At 34.8% G+C, this 26,681-nt stretch overlaps 1 long non-coding RNA gene, 1 other non-coding gene and 2 pseudogenes across 2 annotated transcripts; 2 read left to right on the top strand and 2 right to left on the bottom strand.

Annotated features, from left to right (window-relative positions):
• Positions 1 to 735: 735 nt before the first annotated feature.
• LOC146906205 (small nucleolar RNA R71) lies at positions 736 to 842 on the bottom strand. Its single transcript, XR_015020881.1, has one exon. It is a non-coding gene; the product is annotated as a small nucleolar RNA R71 (small nucleolar RNA).
• A 9,084-nt stretch (positions 843 to 9,926) lies between these two features.
• On the bottom strand, positions 9,927 to 11,357 carry LOC146906204 (uncharacterized; annotated as a pseudogene).
• Positions 11,358 to 18,669: 7,312 nt separating this feature from the next.
• LOC146906203 (PR5-like receptor kinase) lies at positions 18,670 to 19,664 on the top strand (annotated as a pseudogene).
• Positions 19,665 to 24,675: 5,011 nt separating this feature from the next.
• On the top strand, positions 24,676 to 25,777 carry LOC146906202 (uncharacterized). Its single transcript, XR_015018318.1, has 2 exons — positions 24,676 to 24,877; positions 24,965 to 25,777. It is a non-coding gene; the product is annotated as an uncharacterized LOC146906202 (long non-coding RNA).
• Positions 25,778 to 26,681: the final 904 nt, after the last annotated feature.

The following is a 26,681-nucleotide window of genomic DNA, read 5'->3' as shown; positions in this document are numbered from 1 at the left end:
CTTCATCTAATTGTTATCTAAAGTTAATTGAATTCATAACTCCCTGTCGGAACGATACTCTCTTTTACTACTATTACTTCGATAGACCGTGCACTTGATGTTTGGCCTATCAAGTTTTTGGCGCCGTTGCCGGGGAGTTATTGCAATTTGGTTAATTTTTTTTTAACGATTAGACCTAAAAAAAAAAAAATCTTTTTCGATATTTTATTTTATTTTATTGTTTTTTTATTTTATTTTTTTTCTTTTTATATTTCCTTCCTAAAGAAAAAATAAAAAAATAAATCTTTTTCTTTATTTTATTTTATTTTATTTTATTTCTTTCTTTTTCTATTTCTTATTTTTCCTTTAACTTCTTGGGAAGATAATGACGATATGGCTCAGGAACGCTCTCTCAAAGAGTATGCAATCCCATTTTCAAATGAGTTATACGATGCTATTGTGTACCCAACGGTTGAGGACAATTTTGAAATAGAACCTGCACTTGTTCACTTAGTGCAGCAAAATCAATTTTTCGGATCACCCACTGAGGATCCGAATTTTCATATTTCAATATTTTTAAGACTCAGTGGAACCGTAAATGCAAACCAAGAGGTCGAAAGGCTGCACTACTTTCCTTTCTCCTTAGGGGGAAGAGCTAGTACTTGGTTTCATTTATTGAAACTTGGTTCTATCACTTCATGGGAACAAATGAGGCAAGCTTTTCTTGCCCGATTCTTTCCCTATTTTAAAACCGTCCAATTAAGGAATCAAATCACACAATTCACTCAAAAATATGGAGAATCTCTTTACGATGCGTGGGAGCATTTCAAAGAAATGCTTAGACTTTGTCCCCATCATGGTTTAGAGAATTGGCTTATTATTCACACTTTTTATAATGGTCTTTTGTATACCATAAAAGTTTATGTTGATACAGCTACAGTTGGAGCTTTGATGAATAAAACATACACATGAGCATATGCTTTGATTGAGGACATGACACAAAACCAATATCAATGGACAAGCGAGAGAGCCATCACTACTTCTTCTCCCTCTAAACAAGAGGCAGGTATGTATGAAATTTCTCCCCTTGATCATCTATCTGCTAAGGTGGACATACTTTTTCAAAAATTTGATAAATTAAATGTAAGTATTGTCGCACCTACTCCTGTTTCACCACCTTGTGAATTTTGTGGAATATTTGGCCATATTGGCATTGATTGCGAACTAGGTAGAGTTGTTAGAGGTCCTGAGCAAGTAAACTATGCTCAATATAATCAAGGGTTTAGAAACAACCAAAATTCTTTTCAAACCCCTCAAAATCTTTTTGGACAACAAACAACACCACCCATTTATGCAAACAGCCAAAGAGTCCCTCAAAAATCCAGATTGAAATTTTTTTTAGAAAATTTTATTATAAATTAATCCGAGCAGCTCCAAAAGCTTCAAAATCAAACTGAATTTTTGAGTGACTCTTTTTGCCAAACTTACTTCAAAAGAAGACTCCATTTCTACTCACCAAAAATTGCTAGAGACTCAAATCTCTCAAGTAGCCCAACAAGCAGCTGCTTCCTCTCATACCTCCAAAGTCCTTCTAAGCCATATTGAAACCAACCCCAGAGACCATATAAGTGATGCTATTCTTAGGGATGGTAAACAATTAGAGGACCCAGTTGTGAAAGTTAAGAACAATGAAGGAGAAATAGGGAGTGATAAGCCTCAAGGTGAGAAAGCCATAGGAGAGAATGATAAGTCATTTGTTTCACCATCTCATGAGCCTAAAATTCCTTTATCACAAGAGTTTGCCAAATCCAAGTTAGATGAGCAGTTTAGAAATTTTATTGAAATACTTCCAACCAAATTGCCACCTAAACTTAAGGATCCAGAGAGCTTTTCCATACCTTGTGTCATAGGATCTGAAACTATAGCAAAAGCCATGTGTGATTTGGGAGAGAATGTCAGTTTGATGTCGTTGTCCCTTTCTGAAAGATTGGGTATAGGATAGACAAACCACTTTCTTACCGTCAAGCTAATGACTCTAAACAAGCGCTTCGTGGGAGGCAACCCACTCATTTAACTGCTTTTAGTTTGTTTGTTTTTCGTTGTTTTAAGTTGTTTTGTAGGTAATTGTCCGAGCATGATTCAAGAAAATGAAAAAAAATTGAGCCTAGGATGCCAGAATGTTGGCACGGCTCGTGCTAAGGTTGGCACGGCCGTGCCAACCCAAAACCACCCAAAACCAAAAAAATGGCAGAATGTTGGCACTGCTCGTGCCAAGCTTCTGCACCATATACCCTCAAAAATTTTCTTCCCCTTCCTCATTCACTCACTTCTCTCTAAAAACTCCATTAACCCCCAACCACCAAACCTCCATAACTCCACCAAATCCAACAAATTCTTAACCAAATCATCCCAATTCATCATTCCAAACTTAACCACCAATCAAAACCAACTTTCATCCAACCAAACACCAAATTCATACACCATTAAACCCTAACCCAATTTCTTCACCAATCTTCATCATTAAACTCAAAAACCTTCATTAAACCTCAACCAAATCACTAAACCAACATTTCCCACACAAAAACCTAACCTTAACCCAAAACCAAATTCATGTCAACTAGGACCATGGCATCCAAGAGGAAATTGAAGACTACGAAAGTAGTGCAAGAAGCAATGAACAGCCCGCAATCATGGGATCAAATTCAAGGATCCCGAGCAAAGAAATAGGTATAAATCTCTAATCTCTAGAACTATCTCTCCTTGAAGGTACCTTGATGTTAATGATATGTATAGACTAGGAATAGAGGAACATGTGATTAGGCTGTTGAATAACACAACCCTGTGCTTAGGTACCTTGAAAGGGTTATGGCTTGCACCGTATAGAGAAGAAAAGAGGTAGGGAATGATGAGGACTGATGAGTTGTTCATATTGTGGGCTATGCTTTATAACCACACTGCTTACATTTGTTATTATTTGTTTGATTATCTTGTTTCAATTGCTAAAAAGAAACTGGATCATAAGGGTGATATAATGGTAGGTGGAATCACCACTTTTATTGCTAGGAAGTTTGGGGTGAGTATGAATCAAGGGATCAAGAGGATAGATGGGAACTATTACTAGACTTATATACTCTCACTACTTTGTCCTTCCTTAGAACCCATGACCCTACTCACAATTACCAATATGAATGGAGAATTATTAGAGCTAATTGTTTGATTATTCTACCTGACCCGGACATAACTAATCCGGAGGTGGTGGAAAATTTGCTTTATGTTGGTACTAACCCACAGGTACAAGATGATGGTGATGATGGTGGTAATGAAGAGGAGGTAGGTGCAAACTTGCACCATGAACAAGAAGCCGGTTGAAGCTATAATGATGAACGGCGGGCATGAATGCAAACCAAAGTTCAAAGAATAAGCACAGAGAGACAAAGTCAAGGTGTTGAAAGGAACAATGTCTAAAGGAGCAATTGAATAAATGAAGAAAACAATCACATGCTCCGAAACATGATACAACACCTTCACCCTCCAAAGTCCACCTTATGGACCTCAATAAAATTGTGAGCTTCTTCTTCTTCTTCTTCTTCTTCTTCTTCTTCTTCTTCTTCTTCTTCTTCTTCTTCTTCTTCTTCTTCTTCTTCTTCTTCTTCTTCTTCTTCTTCTTCTTCTTCTTCTTCTTCTTCTTCTTCTTCTTCTTCTTCTTCTTCTTCTTCTTCTTCTTCTTCTTCTTCTTCTTCTTCTTCTTCTTCTTCTTCTTCTTCTTCTTCTTCTTCTTCTTCTTCTTCTTCTTCTTCTTCTTCTTCTTCTTCTTCTTCTTCTTCTTCTTCTTCTTCTTCTTCTTCTTCTTCTTCTTCTTCTTCTTCTTCTTCTTCTTCTCTTCTTCTTCTTCTTCTTCTTCTTCTTCTCTTCTTCTTCTTCTTCTTCTTCTTCTTCTTCTTCTTCTCTCTTCTTCTTCTTCTTCTTCTTCTTCTTCTTCTTCTTCTTCTTCTTCTTCTTCTTCTTCTTCTTCTTCTTCTTCTCTTCTTCTTCTTCTTCTTCATTCTTCTTCTTCTTCTTCTTCCTCTACTTCTTCTTCTACTTCTTCTTCTTCTTCTTCTTCTTCTTCTTCTTCTTCTTCTTCTTCTTCTTCTTCTTCTTTTCTCTACTTCTTCTTCTTCTTCATCTTCTTCTTCTCTTCTTCTTCTTCTTCTTCTTCTTCTTCTTCTTCTTCTCATCTTCTTCTCTTCTTCTTCTTCTTCTTCTTACAAACCTCTTAATTTCCCTCATGGACATCGTCTAAGAGGGAAGTAACCACTTCTTCGCTTAAGGTGGAAATCATCGAACTCATCCGGAGGTGGGGGGAGTTGAAAAGGGTTGCCCAAGTAATCATGATAGCATCACGGTCAAAGCGGATTGTTCAACCACTCACAAAGGTTTCAAATGGGAATAACTCAGCCGTGAGGTTTGTCGGGAAGGGCACTTGGCGTAAATTCACGCACCAGTTCGCATTAAGGTTAGTGATTGGGTTGCAGAGGATGTCCCACCCTTGATCTCTGAAAAGTTTGGTGATTCATTTGTAGGGTCCCTCAGGGCTAATTTTAAACACTCTCTCACTCCACATAGCTTGGTCGAGTAACTCGACGTACCTATCCTGCTGGTAACGGGTTTTAAATCTGGTCTGGTCAAAGTTTTGGTTTCAGGATGGTTGGGGTGGAGCAGAGGTGTCACCTTTTTTTCTCTTTCCAGTGTGGGTAGGTTTTTTAGGAGCCATACCTGCAAAACAACCAGGAAATACCATACAAAAGACAATACAATCACTAAACAACATTATGGAAACAATTCAATTCAATCAGAGAGCATTTGGCCAAATTAATTTGCAGGTTCTGAAGTTACTCGCCTCGCGAGCAGAGTTACTCGCAGTGGCGAGTTATTGCACAGTTCTGGGAATCAGTTGTCTACTCGCAGTGGCGAGTGATGTGCTCGCCGCTGCGAGCAAAGTGATGATTCTGCCCAGAATTTGCAAAATCAACCCATTTTCAAAAATTCTTTATTTTTCATGGTTTCTAACCCTAAACAAAACAATTTCGACCCTGATAATGATCTAGAGATGAACTGAATCATGCTTTTGCTTTGAAATTTGAATTTGTTCCACAAAACCCATTTTTATTTGAATTTTTTTTTTACAAAAAGGGTTAACAAAATTGCGGATGTGAATGAAAAGGAACAAGCATCTGTGTATGATTCTATTTGATCTCAATCATGTGGGTATCTCTTCAGAACAAAGATGAAGATTATTCTATCCACTATCCTTGGGTTTTGCATGCTTCCAATTCATTAATATTCAAAAAGTAGAGATAACAAGTACAAACCTTAATCAAGTGATGCAAGTGCAGAAATGATTATGCTGTGCTTTTGACTTGACTTTGAAATTTTGGTGTTGGATTTTTAGATTTGTGTTTTAGGGTTAGTGATGGTGTTGAGAGAAGAAAATGGAGAAGTTTTGAAGAGAGAGAAAGAAAAACGAAACTGATAAGGAATAGGTTATGGGTGGTTAAGGAGAATAATGGGGGAGTTAACGTGATTTAGTGGCTTTGGGATGCGTAACTGTCAAAAATGCAGTTACTCGCCTCACGAGCAACTTTACTCGCAGTAGCGAGTATTTTGGCAGTCAACATGGTCAATGACCAAGTTGCTCGCAGTGCCGAGCTGTTTTACTCGCCTCGCGAGTTGTGACAGTTCAGAATTCTGCTTTCTTTGTGACTTCTGTTTTGGATTGGGTTTGATATGCACACGACTCTAGTACCTAATATGCAATAAAACAGGAAATATACTTACAAAATTGGGGTGCCTCCCAACAAGCGCTTGTTTATCGTCATTAGCTCGACGCCTGTTGCATTGAAATCATGGATTGTCAAGTGAAATCGTCGACGTAAGCATCAATTTCACCACCAAAATAGGGCTTCAGCCTCTGCCCATTGAATGTCCAGCTAGCCTTTGTAACTGGATCCTCTAGATCCACTACACCATATGGTTTAACTTCTTTAACCATGAAAGGTCCAGACCATTTAGATTTCAATTTACCTGGAAAAAGCCTTAGCCTTGAATTGAATAACAACACCATTTGTCCAGGCTTGAATTGTCTCTGGATGATCTTCTTCTCAAGGTATTTCTTGACCCTTTCTTTGTAAAGCTTTGAAGATTCATAAGCTTGATTTCTCATTTCTTCAAGCTCATGCATTTGAACCTTTCTCTTTTCACCGGCTTTCTCTTGATCAAAATTTAAAAACTTGAGTGCCCAAAATGCTTTGTGTTCGAGCTCAACCGGTAAATGACACGACTTGCCATAGACCATTTGAAATGGAGTGAGGCCTATAGGAGACTTGTATGCTGTCCTATATGCCCACAAAGCATCATCAAGCTTCGCAGACCAATCCTTTCGAGATGTAGAGACTGTCTTCTCTAGAATTCTTTTCACCTCCCAGTTGGAAACTTCAACTTGGCCATTTTTATGAGGGTGATAAGGTGATGCCACCTTATGCTTAACTCCATAATGATCTAAGGCTTTGGCAAGTGATGTGTTGCAGAAGTGTGATCCTCCATCACTGATTAGAACTCTTGGTGTACCAAACCGGGTGAATATATTCTTCTTAAGAAAATTCACTACCGTCTTGCTATCGGCTTTAGGTGATGCGACGACTTCTACCCATTTTGAAACATAATCAACAGCTACCAAGATGAATTCGTTGGAATATGATGAAGGAAAGGGACCAACAAAGTCTATTTCCCAACAATCAAACACTTCTACCTCAAGAATGCTTTGTAGAGGCATCTCATTTCTCTTTGACATTGATCCAGTTCTTTGACATTCATCACAATGTTTGCAATGAGTATTGGCATCTTTGAAAAGTGTTGGCCAATAGAAACCGGATTGAAGCACCTTTGCGGCGGTTCTTTCCCCATTGAAGTGACCTCCATAGGGTGAATTATGGCATTGCCACAATATCTTCTTTGCCTCATCATCATCATCAACACACCTACGCAAAAGGTTATCCGCTCCAATCTTGAATAAGTATGGTTCATCCCATACATAATGATTAGCTTCATGGAGGAATTTCTTGCGTTGTTTCCAAGTAAAGTCTTCGGGAATGAATTCAGTTGCTTTGCAGTTTGCCATATCGGCAAACCATGGTCTTCCATCGATTGCAAACAACTTTTCATCGGGAAATTCTTCACGAACTTCCGGTTCATTCTTTGTCACTTCTTTGTTCATTAGCCTTGATAGGTGATCAGCCACAAGATTTTCTGTACCTTTCTTGTCCTTTATCTCTAAGTCAAAATCTTGTAATAACAACATCCACTGGATGAGCCTTGGGTTTGAATCCGACTTGGTAAGGAGGTACTTAATGGCTGCATGGTCAGTATAAACAACAATCTTGGAACCTACAAGGTATGAACGAAACTTTTCCAATGCATACACTATTGCATATAATTCTTTTTCAATGGTAGCATAGTTTATTTGTGCTTCATTCTAAACTTTACTTGCATAATGTATAGCATGAAAAATTTTGTTCTTGCGTTGACCTAACACAGCACCAACAACATAATCACTAGCATCACATATTAATTCAAAGTTTAAGTCCCAATTAGGAGTTGTGATTATTGGTGCGGAGGTCAATCGCTCTTTCAAAGTTTCAAATGCAATTATACAATCATTATAAAAAACAATAGACTTATCTTGTGACCAAGTACTATGCCTTCAGTCACCATGAAATGGCATTTCTCCCAATTAAGCACAAGATTGGTTTCTTTACACCGCTTCAGCACGGTGTCCAAGTTGTTCAAACACACATCATAGGATGATCCAAAAAATAGAGAAATCATCCATGAATACCTCCATGATTTTCTCAATCAAGTCAGAGAATATTGCTTGCATACACCTTTGAAATGTGGCAGGTGCATTGCATAAACCGAACGACATTCTTCTATATGCAAAGATTCCAAAGGGACAAGTAAATGATGTTTTCTCATGATCCTCCGGGTTGACTGTGATTCAGTTGTAGCCCGAGTAACCATCAAGGAAACAATAATATGCTTGCCCGGCCAAACGTTCAAGCATTTGATCCATGAAGGGCAATGGAAAATGGTCCTTCCTTGTGGCTTGGTTAAGTCTCCGATAATCAATAAACATCCGCCACCCGGTGACGGTTCTTGTTGGTATGAGCTCATTCTTTTCATTCTTTACCACCGTCATACCACCTTTCTTTGGCACTACTTGTACCGAGCTTACCCAAGAGCTATCCGAGATTGGATAGATCATGCCGGCCTCAAGCAACTTAACCACTTCCTTGCGGACTACTTCCTTCATTGTAGGATTTAACCGGCGTTGAGGTGGAGCCACCGGTTTGAAGTTCTCCTCCATATTGATCTTATGCATACAATAGGAAGGGCTAATGCCTTTGAGGTCAGACAACTTCCAACCTATTGCTTCTTTGTTTCTCTTAAGAACACCGGCGTTGAGGTGGAGCCACCGGTTTGAAGTTCTCCTCCATATTGATCTTATGCATACAATAGGAAGGGCTAATGCCTTTGAGGTCAGACAACTTCCAACCTATTGCTTCTTTGTTTCTCTTAAGAACTTCAATCAATTTCTTTTCTTCATTCTTTGACAAAGAGCTACTAATGATCACTGGTTTTGTGCTGTCTTCTTCAAGGAACACATATTTAAGATGTGACGGCAAGACTTTCATTTCAATCTTTGGTTCATCAACTTTGTCTTTGTCCTTCAATTCCTCCATCTTGGCTTTCTTTAGGGGAATCTCCTTCAAAGTCTCTAACTCTTTCAAACATTCTTCAATCTCCTTTTCCTCTTCCACACCAAGAACATTGAGTGCATCGGTGAGCACTCTTTCAAGGGTTGTAGGTTTATGCATTGCATCAACCTTGAAACACGCTCCATTGTCTTTGGAATGTTTCATTACATCATGGAGATTGAAGTTGATCTCTTCATTGTCAAGCCGCACTTTCATTAACCCATCATCATAATCAATCATCATTCTTGCGGCTAACATGAATGCTCGTCCAAGAATTAAGGGCACATCATCGTCTTCCTCAATATCCATCACCACGAAGTCTACGGGAAACACAAATTTGTCCACTTTAACCAAAACATCTTCAGCTATTCCCATTGGTCGGGCTATGGATTTGCCGGCTAATTGTAGAGTCATCTTGGTTAACTTAAGGTCTAAGCCACCAACACGCTTAACAACCGAATAAGGTATAAGATTGATACTTGAACCAAGATCAATTAAAGCTTTACCGACATTGACGGTACCAATTGCTACAGGCAGTGTAACTCTTCCGAGATCTCTTTCCTTCCTTGGTAACCGTCTTTGGATGATTGCACTACAATTTGCGTCAAGTTGAATTGTTTCTTCATCATTGTATCGACGCTTCTTAGACAAGATCTCTTTCATGAACTTGGCATATGTTGGCATTTGATCAAGAGCTTCTGCAAAAGGAATGTTGATCTCTAACTTCTTGAAAATATCTAGGAATCTCTTGAAATGCTTCTCCAAGTCCTTCTTTGATTGAGCTTTAGGATATGGAAGCTTGTGAGCCGGCACATCCTTCCTGACTTCCTTCTTATTGTTCTTCCCCACATCCTTTTCAACCACTTCTTTATTTTTTTGAATTTTTTCATCTTTCTCATTTTTTTGTTCTTTTTCATTTTCAACTAAGCTTCTATTATCTACATCTTCATCATTATGTACATCCACCTCTTCCTTCTCACTTTCTTCTTTATCCACCTCCTCTTCATCTTCAACAACTTGCCTCTCCACCTCCAAGTTATCTCCAATCCCTTGCCCGATTACCATGCCACTTCTTGTTGAAATGGCTTTGCATTACTCGTTCTTTCCATTGTTGCCTTTGTTGGGATTGTTTTGAGTATTAGCTGTGAAGACACCTCATTGTTGATTGGCCAAAATTTGGGAGATTTGACTCAAGTGTTGAGCTTGTTGTCCCATTTGTGTCTCGAGATTCTTGATGGACGCGGTGTTGTTTTGTTGGTTGGCCATTGTAAGCTGCATGAATTGATTGAGGGTGTCTTCAATCTTTTGTGTGCAGTCTTATTGTGGTGGATATTGTTGGAAGTTGTTGTTGTATGGCTGTTGATTTGAAGGTCCGGCAGTAGACCTCCATGGTTGTCCAAAGTTTTTTCCTCTTTGGAAGTTGTTGTTGTTCGGATACCATTGTTGGTTTGAATTGCCCGGATATTGTCCTTGAAATTGTCCTGGCCTTTGTTGACTGCCCACATAATTGACTTCTTCTTCAAGTTGCGGTGGACAATGACCTGTTGGATGATCACCGGAACACATCTCACAAAAATGAACTTGTTGATGCCTTTGTTCTTTTTGAATTTGTTCTTTAATGAGCTTAGGCATCTCCTTCATTTGAGCTTTCATTTCTTCAAGTTGTTGAGTTAAGATTTTGGTTTGTGCTAGATTTGCATCACTTGACACTAACTCAAGAATTTCGGACTTCCTGTGTTCACCACTTTGATTGTGTTTGGCTGCTCGGTCATTGAGTGACATCTTGTTGATGATATCCACGGCGTCTTTAGGACTTAATGCCATCAAAGAACAATGTGCAGCTGCATCCAAGATAAGCTTTGGCTCTGGTAGTAATCCTCCACGGAACATATGGATTTGAGTTTGGCCGTCAAATCCATGCTTTGGACACTTTCTGAGTAATGACTTGTATCACTCCCATGCTTCACATAAGGACTCATCTGAACCTTGAGCGAACATTGCAATTGCGGTTTTAGTATCCATGTGTTTATAATCCGGAAAGAATCTCTCTTGGAACTTTTTCTCCAGTGCATTCCAATTATTCAAAATAGACGATGGTTGATCAAGATACCACACCCGAGCTTTGCCGATGAGTGAATGTTGAAACAACCTAACGAACCCAGCTTCATCATCAACTTCAGATTGACCAAGACTGTTGGCTAGGGCATAAAACACCGACATATGTTGATAAGGATCTTCATGATCTAGCCCTGCAAAAGGATGATTTGAGACAAGTTGTATAGTTCCAGACTTCAACTCCACTTGTTTCTCCTTGTCCTTTCCCAGATGAGCCAAGCGTCTTGGACTTGTCCAACAAGGCATCACACTTTGATTGTTTTGATCAACATTTTGATTGTTATTAGCCATGTCTTCTTCTTCTTCTTCAAATAATGTGGTTAATGAAGGAATGAAAGCTGAGGTTCCTTCTTGTTGCTTTTGTTTGGCTAGTTCTCGTTCTTTCTTTTTCTTTAAACTGTTGTTCCTGCGAGCCGTCTTCTCAATCTCAGGATCAAACTTTAGTTTCTCTGGTGGAACTGTACCTCGCATAAACAAATTTCAAGAATCTAACCACAATATTAGCAACACCAAGGATAATGAATGAATGATATAAATATCTATACAAAGTAATTATGTGCAAAATTGCTTAAAACGATATAATAGTCGTACTGTCTATGATATCTAAACACCAGTCCCCGGCAACGGCGCCATTTTGATGTAATATTTTTGCATCAAACAAGATAAGTATTTATAAATCGTCTCCTCAGGGACTAGTGCAATATCAAAGACCGTTCAACACCAAATATCATTTTAAGTTATAAGAGTACTTGTTTGTTTGTTTAAACTAAATGAACTAATTTGCAAATAATAAAATGGAGATTAATAAGGCGTTTAAACTTGTTAGGATTAGAGTTCCTTAATTAAGTGTCACATATAACCTAATGATCATATACGGATTCTAGCTTTCCTTTGATATTATCACATATCCCTCAACAACATCATTTGTGTCCAAACAATATCATGAGATCTCTTGTATCGTTCAATCGTCGATGTCTCAAACTATTGAATGATTCAAGAGTCGTTCTTATCATTCAACCGATGATTTCTCAATCTATTGAATGATAAGTAAGCATTAAGTTTGGATACAAAAGGTGATTATCAAAACATCCATTCCATGTCTAGAATCTATGTTTTGATAGATGATTATTCTAGATCTAGATTCAAAAGCATTTTTCAATCACTAATAAATCAAACATGAAGATTAAAGTGCAAGAATAACATCAATATCAAATAAAATGCTAGAACCATATATTTATAGATCAAAAAGATTACATGTTAACTTAGATCAAGTACGTCTAATCCCAACAAAGGAGATTTAGCTACTCATTGTCATGGAAGCCTTGCAAGAATGGATTGAAGAAGAAAGATTCATTACAACTTGTGATGTCTCAACAAAGGAAGAAGAATCCAACTTCTAATCACTCTCACTCTGAGATCTAACCCTATTTATCTCTCTAAAAGATATTACAAGTGAAGACTAAAAGAAAACTAAGAGATCATAAGATTTCTTCAATGAATGGTAAGTGGCCTATTTATAGAAAAATCTGATCTGCATCAACTCGCCTCGCGAGCTCCTTCACTCGCCATGGCGAGTTGAAGTTTCTTCACCATTAAGTTTTTGCCACGTCACCTCTGGGGGGGGGTTAGACTGCCCTTACTCGCCACTGCGAGTAGCTTTGCTCGCCTCGCGAGCAATAGGGTGCTTTCTGTTTCTTTCTTTGCTCTGATGCTCGCCACTACGAGTTGCTGAGTTCGCCTCGCGAGCAAAGGGGTGTCCTCTGTTTCCTTCTCACCTTGCTACTCGTCACTACGAGTTGCTGTGCTCGCCACTGCGAGCTGGATTGCTCGGTTCGCGAGCAATGGGGTGCTTTCTGCCTCTTTGTACTTTTTCTTGGTTTTCTTCTCTTCTTAGTGTCTTGAAGTCAAATCCTGCACAATTGGGTAGAGTAAGATATATAAAGCGTAATAGGGCAATTAACACTTATCTCTTGGCTTTTCCCTCAATAACTTGCAAAGCAAGCAACAAAAGTGCCTAAAATACAACATTAAATTAACACTTCTTGGTACTTATCACAAGGCCCCCAATAAAATGAATTAGAGAACCAATATCTAGCATCTAATTATATCTAAAATTAAAGAAAATCAAGGTTTTGATTAGATGGTTATAAGTTTATTGCTAACATGTACAAGTGAAAGTTTATGACCCAAGTAAAACCATGCTGTACTATTTCTCTCCTTTAGCACTTTGAAGTTCATTTTGGTAAATTCTTCGTACATCGAGAGAATCCCTAACCAATTAAATTAAGGAGATTACATGGGAAATATAATTCTTAGGATCATGTGGACTACTCTTCATGTTTTTTATGTGACAATGTCATTTATCTTTTCTTATAATCAAAGTTTTTTTTTTCTTTGATGAGAGGCACGCATTTGAATATGACAACTTTGCCGTCTAAAAAATTTGTTTGCACTTGTGAGATAAATGTGCACTTGATTTGCATTTGTTTGTTATTTGAGGTTTAAATGTAAGGGAAAAATGTCAACAAGTCACCTATCTTAACTTAAGTCGTAAAAATGTTGAAATTATTTGGTCAGACACCATAACCGAATTTTGAACCCCAACTCTTTCATTATATTGTCACTCGCTAATAGTCGGTAACATTTCGTCTATATGCCTAGAGAAAATGTTAAGTGAAAATAAAGGTTAAAATGTACTTTTATATTAACTTGTTTAGAGAAGGTCTCACAATCAAGGGAGGGGACTTTTCAAACATTTGTTTTAACACCCATCATAGTCACCCCAATTATGGACCGCTGGTCCCTTTCTCGAGTATGGAATTCACGGTTCGCTTTGAGAAAACAAAATTGTCTAAATCATTTTTTTAATGTAAATCAAACATTATTGGTTTTTATCCCTCCCCCTCATTCAACATCTTCATCGACAACAAGAAAAAGTGCATTTTACAATTTTTAAAATGATGGATTGCGACTGTTAGAAAGGTTGTAGATGTCAATTTGCGACTGTTTCTCAACAAGCGTTGAAATTGGGGTTGCAACTGTCTTTTGCGAAAGTTCAAGGAATGGTCGTACCAATCGTCACAAAAGCTATTGCGATAGTTCCTAACAGTCGCAATACTATATCTGCGACCCCTCAGAACTGTCGCAAAGTAGGTGGTTTAATCTACATTTGCGACCCCTCACAACAGTCACAAATGTTTAGTTTTTTTAAATAAATAAAAAAAATTGAACGGGGCGATTTTCGTTGACAATTTAAATAAATGTATTGATAAATACATAAATATATAACTAAAATTATCTAAATCCCATATATTTTTTTTCTTTCGATAGTAACAACATAGATAAAGTACATAGTTTAAACATTCAAAACCAAAACACTAGTGGTTGGACATTCAAAACAATTGTATCAGAATTAAAACTCCATAAAAATATCTAGGTATCTCTTAGTAAAGTTGGTTCAATATGTTATTTTTCTAGAGATATAGCATTGCTCATATATATATATATATCGTAAAGATCAATCAATCTATCTATCTATATGCAGTAAAAGAAGAACAGTTATCTTTTCTTACATTAGCAAGTAAAAACCTAAAGTACATAGCAAACATTGAGGAAATAAATAATGGACAAATTAATATCATTGTTGTATTTATCATTCATAGCAAACATTGAGCAAACATTGAGGAAAATCATTGAAGGTTGTGTCAAGTAAATCATCATTCATAGGAAAATCATCTCCTACTGGCACTTCAACATGTCTCATGCAATTCCTTAACAACTCATCATCGTTACCAATATAACAAAAAGAAGGGTTGTGTGATCCACATAGAGAATTTTCAAGTATATATTGAGAGACAGTGGAACTACAAACAATTATAGTGTAAGGTGATGTTGTTAACATTTTGTGGATATTGAAACAAAGTTGGAGACAAATAAGTATCATCAAATTGAGGAGAACAAAGATTTTGGGATAGGTCAGTTCTTTTGAGTATCATGGTGTAACTTTGTGAGTAAATAAATATCCAGTACTGTGAAATTTTGTGAGGATATTACAATGGTAGTAATGTTTTTGTGGCAGTTAAGGTGAAAATGGTTGCCGGCGCCGCAGTACGAAGGACGATTTTGTCCCCAGAATGGATAGTAAATGTTGGAGAGATTTCCACAGTTGTAGGTGTAGTTTGTATTTTGACAAGTTGAATAATTGTTAACTGATTCATTTTGTTGTGGTTGAGAGTGGGATTCTGTTGGAAAATAAGTGATTATTAATAATAAGAAGAAAAAAAGAAAGAGATGAATGTGATATTTTGGAACATTTTGTTTAGAATGATGAAGAAAAGAAAAAAAGTTATTATGGAAGCAGTTTAGTTCATAATTCTTACATGGTAAAAAATGATTCTCACATCCATTTAAGGTGTGTTTGGTCTCTAATGGTGATTCGGACGCAGCAGCACTTTTAGGGAGAAGCTTGAATGTTCAACTAATTAAGCAAATCATGTAAGAAATCAATTTTGGACCCGGAACCAAAACATGCAATTAGTCAAGTATAAAAAGTCTCCTTTGAAATTTAGATTAGTACAAGTTGTTTTGATAGAACTAATTAGCTATTCATTATGTTTAAATGATATGTTGTTTTGATAATTTTTGTAATTTTGTTTTAAAAATTAACATTTGTTAATGATATGAAAAAGATAAAGTAAAAAAATTAAACAAAAAGAAGAACTAAAAAAATGGGTCCTAGAATTGATGGATATGACGATATGATGAATGAGCAAGAGATGGTAGATATTCATTTGAGTCTAGTTATCTTCTTTGGATAAAGAATTCTTCAAGAATAAAGAGTAGCCAATCACGATGCACTATTTGCCACAATTCAAGGAGGTGTGGTTGAAAAATAGGAAGTGGACAAATAAATCATCAAATTAAAATTTGCCAACTGTGTCTTGAAAAATTCTTGAAGCTATTTTTCTTGAGAAGTAGCATTTTCATATATATATATATATATATAGACACCACAAATAGTTAATGAGACAAATCAAATATGAAATCAGATGTGTCACCTGCGATAATTTTCATTTTCCCTTGCCAGCTCAACTCCTTACCTGCGATAGTAGGAGAAATCATAGAGGAATATATGTTAGAGTATGCGTTACTCCTAAAAAAACTATCTTGAACTAGCGTGAAGACGAACACATTATTTATACCGCGTAATCATATATTTATTTCACTACAAGAAAATAAACTATTTTTTTTTTTGATAAAAAAAAAAAGATTTTGCTACTATTATTTTACTATTTTTTTTTTCAATGATCAAAAAAGCAAATCTGAATTAAAAATACCACTGAAATGCCACAAAAAACAAGTTATTACTATTTTATTTTAGCTTATTTTTTTTATTTTTTTTACAAAGCTTATATTACATTCACCGTCCCAAACAGAAGCTTCGCGTCTTCGATCACCATTCACCATGTTCGATCATCGAGTCACCATCTTTGGTTCACTGATTCACCATGTCTGATCTTCGACTCATTGGCTTTTTTTGGAATATAATATAATCAAATAAAGATTTAATTTTATTGTTTCAATTATACTTGAATTGTTTCTATTATAACGAAATTTAATTGATTTTTTTAATTAAAAATTTAAATAGTATTATGCGAAAGATAAATTTGTGATTAAAATAATAATCTTTTTTTACAAGATTTAAAATAATAATTTAAATGAAGGGTATAATAGATGCCTGATAGTTAGCTCGCAAATAAACAGTTAAAGATGCAATGAAAAATGTTTAATTTTAGCAGAAATTTTAAATAAAAATACTCTGATCACTATTATAAGCAAATGTTCATATCAAATTTATTTTTTGCTCAAAATAACAAGGATATACATATGGACTATTTTTCAGAGATCCCTACATTAAAATTATTTCGTGGATGGACACCCTATTGTAATTGTGTATACACCTCGAGAGACAAAGAGATAACGAAAATGTGATAGATATGATAAATTAGTGATACCATAGAAAGAGAGATAAAAAAAATTAGGTACTAAATGAATGTGTGGAAATAAATAATGGACAAATTATGATTTTCCTATGATTTACTTGACATAAAAAAATAGTCCACTCATTGACACAACCTTAACAATCAGAACAGCATAATAATAGTATTCCAACTTTTAAACGACACTACTCGACTCAACTACTTGGCCGGATGGACCGACCTGCTCTGATACCAATTGTAACACCCCGTTTTCCCAACATAAAAATTTCTTAAATATAAATCAGAGTTTAACAACTTTAAACAGAATGATACACTTCTTAAAAATTCATAAACTGAATAAATAACAATTTATCCTTCAAAAATCATTTGACATAAATATTTCAAAACCTCGCAGCGGAATTAGTTCAACATCAGTAAAAAGTCTTTGGCATGCAGGCCTCATCATAAAATCTCATAAGTCTTGTTCAACATTTATTCATAAAAATCCCATAAGTAATACGTAAGGAATAGAAATTAAGTCAAAGTCCCATCACGTTACGTATCAGAGCACCTAAGGACACAATGTGAGGAGTCCACTCACGACCGCATCTAGTCTTTATTACCTGCAAGTTACTTATACGAAGAGCAACATTTTCAAGCAGAAGGGGTGAGATTTCACAAACAACATATTAAGCATATAATTCATCAAAATACATTTAACAACATAAAACATTGTTAACATATCAAACATTTATCACTTAGCATCATATTAAATCATAATCAAATATCATCATTAAATCATAAACAATAAATCATAATCAAATATCATCATTAATTCATAAACAATAAATCTTAATCAACCTCTTATTCGACTCAACACTTGACTCGACAATGCGACTCAACTTGACAATGCAACTCTTAATCATCTTAAATCATCTTAAAACTTCTTGATATGCAAATGCATGTGGTACCATTCAGGGCATCAAGCCCCCAACATATATGAGCGTAAATAGGCTCCAGGGCATCAAGCCCCCAACAAAAGTGAGCAAAAGCTCCAGGGCATCAAGCCCCAACGTAGTTTGAGCAAAAGCTCCAGGCATCAAGCCCCCATCTTTAATGAGTATACAATGGACTCAACTTCCTACAACTTAGACAACATCATGAACATATCTTATAATTCCATTAACATGGACAACTTTTTAAATATTTACAACTTGGACCGACTTATACAACTTCGTGACATTAAATGGTCAACAGCAGTAAACAACAACAAATGTAACATATAACAGTGCTTGAATATCATATCATCATTTGAGGAATGAATCATGTCAATAGAATCATCATAAAACATCATAATAATACTTATAAACCATTACTTCTTTGCTAATAATCATAGTCATTTAAACAGGCTTCTGGACAGTTTCTAATAACATAGTTATCCTTCATTCTACTCAAGGTCTATCTTAAAGCTACACGTGCGAAAGAATCGCAATGAATCGAATTGGGCATAATGGGCTACTTGCTCGCTAATTTGGACTATTTTTTTATGAGCAAACTATTAGCGTTAAATATGTACTAGGCAAACCTTATGTACATGCCTTGCCTGCCAATGTAAGTTTGCTTACATAGAGTTATGGAATTTTGTATTGTTTCAATTACACAAAATTGCTTATATAAATAAAAGTTTCTAAATCTTTTCATAATCGTAACAGGAATTGCAGGTGCAACATTTGTAGGATTATCGATATGCATCACTATCTTATATTTCCCATACAAGTCCATAAAGAATAATCAAGACAAAAAGATTAACCAAGACATCGAAGCATTCTTAAAAACTAATGAAAATTTTACTATAAGACGATACAAATTCTCGCATATCAAGAAAATGACCAACAACTTCAAAGTCAAACTAGGACAAGGTGGTTATGGTACAGTATACAAAGGAAAGCTACTCAATGACTGCCTTGTGGCCGTGAAGATATTGAACGCATCCAAAGGCAAAGGTGAAGAATTTATGAACGATGTTTCTAGCATTACTAAAACCTCTCACGTTAATGTTGTTGCCCTTCTTGGATTTTGTTTTGGCGGTCGCAAAAAAGCTCTGATCTATGAATTCATGTCTAATGGTTCGCTTGACAAATTTATTTACAACGCGCAACATGAAACCTATCAATCTTTGAGTTGGGATATTCTTTATGAAATTGCTAAAGGGATAGCTCGAGGGTTGGAGTACCTGCATAGAGGATGTAGTACTCGAATTTAACATTTTGATATAAAACCACATAATATTTTATTAGATGAGAATTTTTGTCCAAAGATATCAGATTTTGGACTTGCAAGACTTTGTCTCAAGAAAGAAAGCATTATTTCGATGTCAGGTGCTAGAGGAACAATGGGATATGTAGCTCCTGAGTTGTGGAATAGAAATTTTGGAGGCGTTTCGTACAAGTCTGATGTTTATAGTTACGGAATGATGTTGTTGGAAATGATCGGAGGAAGGAAAAACAATATTAGTGCCAATGCAAGTCATACAAGGGAGAAATACTTTCCTGATTGGGTATACAAAAGGTTTGATCAAGACACTGATTTGAGACTCGATGAAGTGATTGCCACAGAAGATGATATCGCAAAGAGAATGACCATTGTAGGATTATGGTGCATTCAAACACTTCCAAATGATAGACCTGCAATGAGTAGAGTTATTGAAATGTTAGAAGGCAATGTGAATTCATTGGAAATACCACCAAAACCAATTCTTTCTTCTCCTTCTAGATCACTACCAAAATCATCAGTTTCATAAAATTTATGTTGCAAGTCTTCCACACTACATTATTTTAATCATAATTGTTTTTTATCTTTTTCTATTATCTATACTGTATATAAAGAGAATATATCATGTTGGGTTGATCTTTTCACTTTCAATTATACCCTTAGACAAATTTGCATATAAAAATGTTATATTGTTAGTGTGATTCAAAAAGATAAGAATTTATATTATATTTGTTATATTGTTCATGTCATTAAAAAAAGATAAGTATAGTTTGTTATAATATGAAAATGCTAAATATAAACACACTTTTTGTAATTTAAACACACTAACATAATAAAAAGAGCGAAAAGACGGGCACATAATGCTTTTTTGGTATTTATAAAGCAATAAATCACATGTGTGTTAAACTGTTGTTATAGTGTATGTAAATGCATTACAAATCGGTCAAATAAACTCTAATATGTTTTCTACTAATTACTAAATTAAAGAATAAATTTGCTGGTGCTGCAGGTACAAGTAGAACTAGCATGGCTGAAATGAATGAAGGTATATTCAGAAGGGAAGATTCTAGATGATGTGTTTATATGATTTAAAATATTTCCTTTTTGAAGATGCGGGTTAGAGGGGTTAAGAAAGTTGTTGGGCTTCAAAGAAAGTTTCTTTGGGGCGGAGTAGTAGGTGGAAGGAAAATTTTCTGGGTGAAGTGGAGGATAGTTTGTCACTAAGGAGTAGGGGAGGTTTAGGTGTGAAAGACATTAAATTGGTTTACCTTAGTCTTTTTGTTAAATGAAGATAGAGACTTCTTCATGATGAGAATATGCTTTAGGAGAAAGTTCTAGAGAGGAAATACGGGCCACTAGTGAGTAGGAGAGTGGACTTGGGCAGTGGAACTTGGAATTGAATAAATTGGTTTAATAGGGAGTTGATGAGAAAGATGGGAAATGGCATGGGTACTTCCTCTTGGCTTTTTACTTGGTTGGAAAATGTGCATCTTCGTGATGGCTTTCCCATCCCTTTTCATTATACAATCACAAAGATAGCATGGTGGGGGAGTTGTGGCGAGGCCTAAGTAAAGGAGAACCGTGGTTTCTCTATTGGCATAGGGGTTGTTTGTTTGGGAAGAGGATCTTGATCAAAGTTTTCGAGAAAGGCTTGATGAAGTTTTAGCTGGGGAAAGTTTGGATCGAGGGAGGCTGGAAGGAGGGGAAGGGGTTTTCTTGGTAATGTCGTATTACGATTTACTAGAGAATTTGTGGTCCATACAAGAGGTGAATGTAGAGGAGGAGATTGTGTTTCGCTAAATTTGGAGGACCTGACTCCGTCAAAGGTTTTGACCTTCTCTTGGACTTTACTACTTGATTGTATGCCAATGAGAGTTAACCTTGCAAAGAAACTCCTCTTGGATGTACAAAGTTCTTAGAGTTTTTTTTTTTTTTTTTTTGTGGTTGTGAGGAGGAAACAACGGTACATCTTTTTCTTCGCTATGAAGTTATCTCGGCTCTATGTTATGAACTGGATGCAATTCAATTTTATGACGCCACCAAATTTGTTTGATCATCTTAATTGTTGGACGAATGAGGTGCACGCCAAGAATCTTAGACACACTGCTTTGCTAATTTGGCAAGCTTATCATTTGGAAGTCGAGAAATGACAGAATTTTCGACAATAAGGTTTTGGAGGTTGATGAGATGGTGGAGCAAGCTAAGGTGGTTTCTTGGTATTGGAGTACGAGTAAGTTGAAATTTGCAACGTGTTTATTCTATGAGTGGTGTTGGAATTTAAGAAAACATCTTGCTATTGTTTTCATACTGGGGGTTGTGCTTGGAGATTTTAGAGGGCTACTGTTGGCACTTGGCATGCGTTGTTTTCATGGGGCTTGTTATGGTTATGGTTTCTTGTTGTATTTGTGTCCCTGTTTGTTTTTGGAGGATTGCTTATTTGTTCTTTGTTATGTTCTGTCCAACTTTTCTCGAGTGGATTTTGATTTTTTCAATAATATTGGATGTTCAAAAGAAATCATTTAAAACAAGAAGAGCTAGGCGACAAATACCGAAAATGATTCATATATATCCCTCTAAAAGCAACTCATCATTAATATATCAATAAGATTAGAGAATCTAACTTCATATAACATCTATATAATTTCTATTCCATAATAATATCTTTAAAATACATCAATAATTGATGTAGATCAATATGTTTAAATTATATAAAACGTTAGTAAATGATTTGACAGAGTAAAAATAATAATTTAATGTAATATAATAAAAATATAAACAAAAAACATTGAGACTAATTTCTCGAGTAAGATAAGACTACAATGGACCATATAACACTTCCTAAAAAAATTTAACGCAATTGCATTCTCTAGTTAAGTTCAAAGGGACTAGAACCACATCAAAAAAGAGCTCTTGATATGGTGTGTTACTAGTTACTGGACATAATATTTGTTGGAACACAAGTGTTTATATAGTGGAGGCATGGCACTCATGGCGTGTCCCACATTTGTAAATGACAGAGAGAAATACAATCAACATGACCACCACACCCATGTGGCTTCTGCCGTTGTCCGATCGGCCAACTTGGCTTGGGTTGTGTGTATTACTTTTCAATGACCCAAATTCTTAAAATAAAAAATTTTGATTTTTGTGCACGTCAACATGTGTCTGACACATGCTCATGTGCGGCAAAAGTTATTATGCATAAGGACATCCTTATGCACCGTGCATAATTGCTTTCTACACCCAACATAATTGCTTTCTACACCCCAAGTGAAAAGAATTATTTGGGTCCACTATAAAATCTATTTATTTGTGGGCCTAATAAAGCCCCATATTATAATTTTTTTCTGAACAATTTATTTATGCAAAATAGCTTATTCGAAATAGTTTATTTATGCAAAACAACTTATTAGAATGATTTTTTAAAAACCGCTTATTCAAAACAACTTATTTATGCAAAACAGCTTATTCCGATTAATTTTAAAAACTAACTTATTCAAAATAGCTTATTTATGCAAAACAGCTTATTCGAAACAACTTATTAGGATCACTTTTTTTAAAACCGCTTATTCAAAACAGCTTATTTATGCAAAACAGCTTATTTGTTCAAAACAGCTTATTCAAAACAGCTTATTTATACAAAACAGCTTATTCCGATTTCATTTTAAAAAACAACTTATTCAAAACAACTTATTTATGCAAAACAACATATTTATATTTATGCAAAACAACTTATTCAAAACAGCTTATTTATGCAAAACAGCTTATTCGAAACAACTTATTTATACAAAATAGCTTATTTGTGCAAAACAGCTTATTCGAAACAACTTATTTATACAAAATAGCTTATTTGTGCAAACCAGCTTATTCAAAACAACTTATTTATACAAAACAACTTATTCCGATTTCATTTTAAAAAACAACTTATTCAAAACAACTTATTTATGCAAAACAACATATTTATGCAAAACAACTTATTCAAAACAGCTTATTTATGCAAAACAGCTTATTTGAAACAACTTATTTATACAAAAGAGCTTATTTGTGCTAAACAGCTTATTCAAAACAACTTATTTATACAAAACAGCTTATTTGTGCAAAACAGCTTATTCAAAACAACTTATTTATACAAAACAGCTTATTCCGATTAATTTTAAAAACTAACTTATTCAAAATAGCTTATTTATGCAAAACAGCTTATTCGAAACAACTTATTAGGACCACTTTTTTTAAAACCGCTTATTCAAAACAGCTTATTTATGCAAAACAGCTTATTTGTTCAAAACAGCTTATTCAAAACAGCTTATTTATACAAAACAGCTTATTCCGATTTCATTTTAAAAAACAACTTATTCAAAACAACTTATTTATGCAAAACAACATATTTATGCAAAACAACTTACTCAAAACAGCTTATTTATGCAAAACAGCTTATTCGAAACAACTTATTTATACAAAATAGCTTATTTGTGCAAAACAACTTATTCAAAACAACTTATTTATACAAAACAGCTTATTTGTGCAAAACAACTTATTTATACAAAACAACTTATTCCGATTTCATTTTAAAAAACAACTTATTCACAACAACTTATTTATGCAAAACAACATATTTATGCAAAACAACTTATTCAAAACAACTTATTTATGCAAAACAGCTTATTTGAAACAACTTATTTATACAAAAGAGCTTATTTGTGCAAAACAGCTTATTAAAAACAACTTATTTATACAAAACAGCTTATTTGTGCAAAACAGCTTATTCAAAACAGCTTATTTATACAAAACAGCTTATTCCAATTTCATTTTAAAAACAACTTATTCAAAACAACTTATTTATGCAAAACAACATATTTATGCAAAACAACTTATTCAAAACAGTTTATTTATGCAAAACAGCTTATTCGAAACAACTTATTTATACAAAATAGCGTATTTGTGCAAAATAGCTTATTCAAAACAGCTTATTTATACAAAACTGCTTATTCGAAACAACTTATTTATACAAAATAGCTTATTTGTGCAAAACAGCTTATTCAAAACAACTTATTTATACAAAACAGCTTATTTGTGCAAAACAGCTTATTCAAAACAGCTTATTTATACAAAACAGCTTATTCCAATTTCATTTTAAAAACAACTTATTCAAAACAACTTATTTATGCAAAACTACTTATTCAAAACAGTTTATTTATGCAAAACAGCTTATTCGAAACAACTTATTTATACAAAACAGCGTATTTGTGCAAAACAGCTTATTTATACAAAACAACTTATTTGTGCAAAACAGCTATTTTGCACAAAATAAGCTATTTTGCACAAAATAAGCTATTTTGCACAAAATAAGCTCTTTTGCACAAACAGCTTATTCGTTTCCTAGGTTGCCGATCCCAAACGGAATTGCAGATCATCCCTATTCTTCTGAGGTATGTGTGTATTGTAATTCGTGACAAGTTTACGTGATTGTGAATTTGTAGAGATTTCAATTTTGAATTGCGGAACGCTATGCGTGAATTCGTGTAGATTTATAATTATGAAGATGTGGTTACTGATTGCAAATCTCACAAGGTTGTTGTTAAAGGAGAAAAAGCGAATCCATTGAAGGTTCTTGAAAGAGTTCAGAGGAAGAGTCATAGACAAGTTGAGCTTCTTTCTCCGATCCCAAAACCACCTTCAGAACAAGAGAAAAAAATTGAAGAGAAAGAGAAACCTAAGCCAGAGGAAGAAAAGAAAGCTGAAGAGGTTAATTAATTATTTTTTTTTCTTTTTAAATTTATCTGAATCTGTGATGGATCATTTTTATCATTTTTATTTTATTATATGGTGCAGCCTAAGGTTATGATAGTGATTCTGAAAGTTCACATGTATTGTGAAGCTTGTTCACAAGAAATCAAGAGACGCATTGAGAAAATCAAATGTATGTTACTGTGTTCTGTTTTGATTGAAATTCATATTTTCTTCACTTTTATTTCATTCACTTGTTTTGGTTCAATTCTCAGGTCCCATCCTTTCAGGAATTTGTCAACTGTTACTACCGATGATTTTGTGTTTGAATTCGAATCTTGATATGATTTTCAATTTTGGTTACATATAGATGATGGGTTTGATTGGTTTGGTGATGAAGTTTGCTGGAGATTTTCAAGTTCCTTTGCATTCTTGATTTTTGGAAGAAAAAGGACGACGTTGATTGTGAAAGGACGACGTTGAAGAGGAGGAGAATTGGGAGTAATGAGTTGGAGGGATTAGGGATTGATTTGAATTTGGGAAAATTGATGATGGACTTGGTTTGAGAAATTGTCGAAATCAAATTGGGAATTTTTCTGAGAATTGTGATTCTGTTGCTAAGAATTCAAAGTTGGTGCCTGAATCTGATGGTTTTGAAAATGTTCTGTTATGGTTAGAAAATTCCATATGTTTTTTATTTTTGATTGTGATATGCACCATGTTGGATCAAAGAAAACCATTAAGTACATCTAATGGTTTTGGAGTACAACTCACAGAAACCATACCCATAGCAAAACCATTAAACAATTAGTTTGGTTTCGTGTAGAACACTATCAAAACCATTAAACCACACTTATGGTTTCAGTAATAGTTTTTATTTAAAATCATTTGTCAATAATAATTTTCACTATTCTTTTATTTTATTTAGCATTTGACAATTATTTTTCTTTCACATACAAGTCTATTAAAACCATTAAAGCGCGATTATATTTAGACAAAGTCAGAAATTCGTTTTACAACGTAAGAAATAAAAGAGAGATGACGAGGCTTTACAAAAAAGTGGTTACTTATTGATTAATTCACATTAGGTTATAAGTGTGTACTATTAAGTGGTTACTTAATAATGATTTAAATGTTTATCACAATTTTTTTATTACAAAACCATTTTCACTGGAATTGGGAAACGATTCGATGTGAAATCTGTTGGTATAAGCTGGAATTCGGATTTGATGAATTATTGAGAATGTTGTGATGAATTGTGTTGTTTATGATCAATCCGGTTCGGATCTGGTGTTAGCATTACTCACGGAAACCATTTTCACTCCAAAATGGTTTTGGAGTCTAACTCACGGAAACCATTTTCACTGCAAAATGGTTTTGGAGTACAATTCACGGAAACCATTTTCACTGCAAAATGGTTTTGGAGTACAACTCACGGAAACCATTTCCACAGCAAAATGGTTTTGAAACCAACTCACAGAAACCATAGCCATAGCAAAACCATTAGGCAATTATTTTGGTTTCTCATAGAAGACTATCAAACACATTAAACCATAATTATGGTTTCAGTAATAATTTCAGTGTATAACATCTTAATCATTATTCAAAACCATCTAACAATAATAATTTCATTAAAAATCATTACACATTTATTTTGGTTTCACATACATGATTATCAAAACCATTAAACCATAATTATGGTTTCAGTAATAATTTCAGTGTATAACATGTTAAACAACGTTCCAGTAAAGAAACTCATAATCCATACTCATTTCTCTCTCTAACTCATAAAAAGCTTATTCAAAACAGCTTATTTTGTGCA

The sequence above is a fragment of the Medicago sativa genome, chromosome 7 (genome assembly GCF_051527215.1).
Source record: "Medicago sativa cultivar Bolivia chromosome 7, Bolivia_mono, whole genome shotgun sequence".
NCBI classification, from domain to species: domain Eukaryota; kingdom Viridiplantae; phylum Streptophyta; class Magnoliopsida; order Fabales; family Fabaceae; genus Medicago; species Medicago sativa.
The sequence above is the reverse complement of the archived record's forward strand: the minus strand, read 5'-3'. Positions and strand labels throughout refer to the sequence as shown.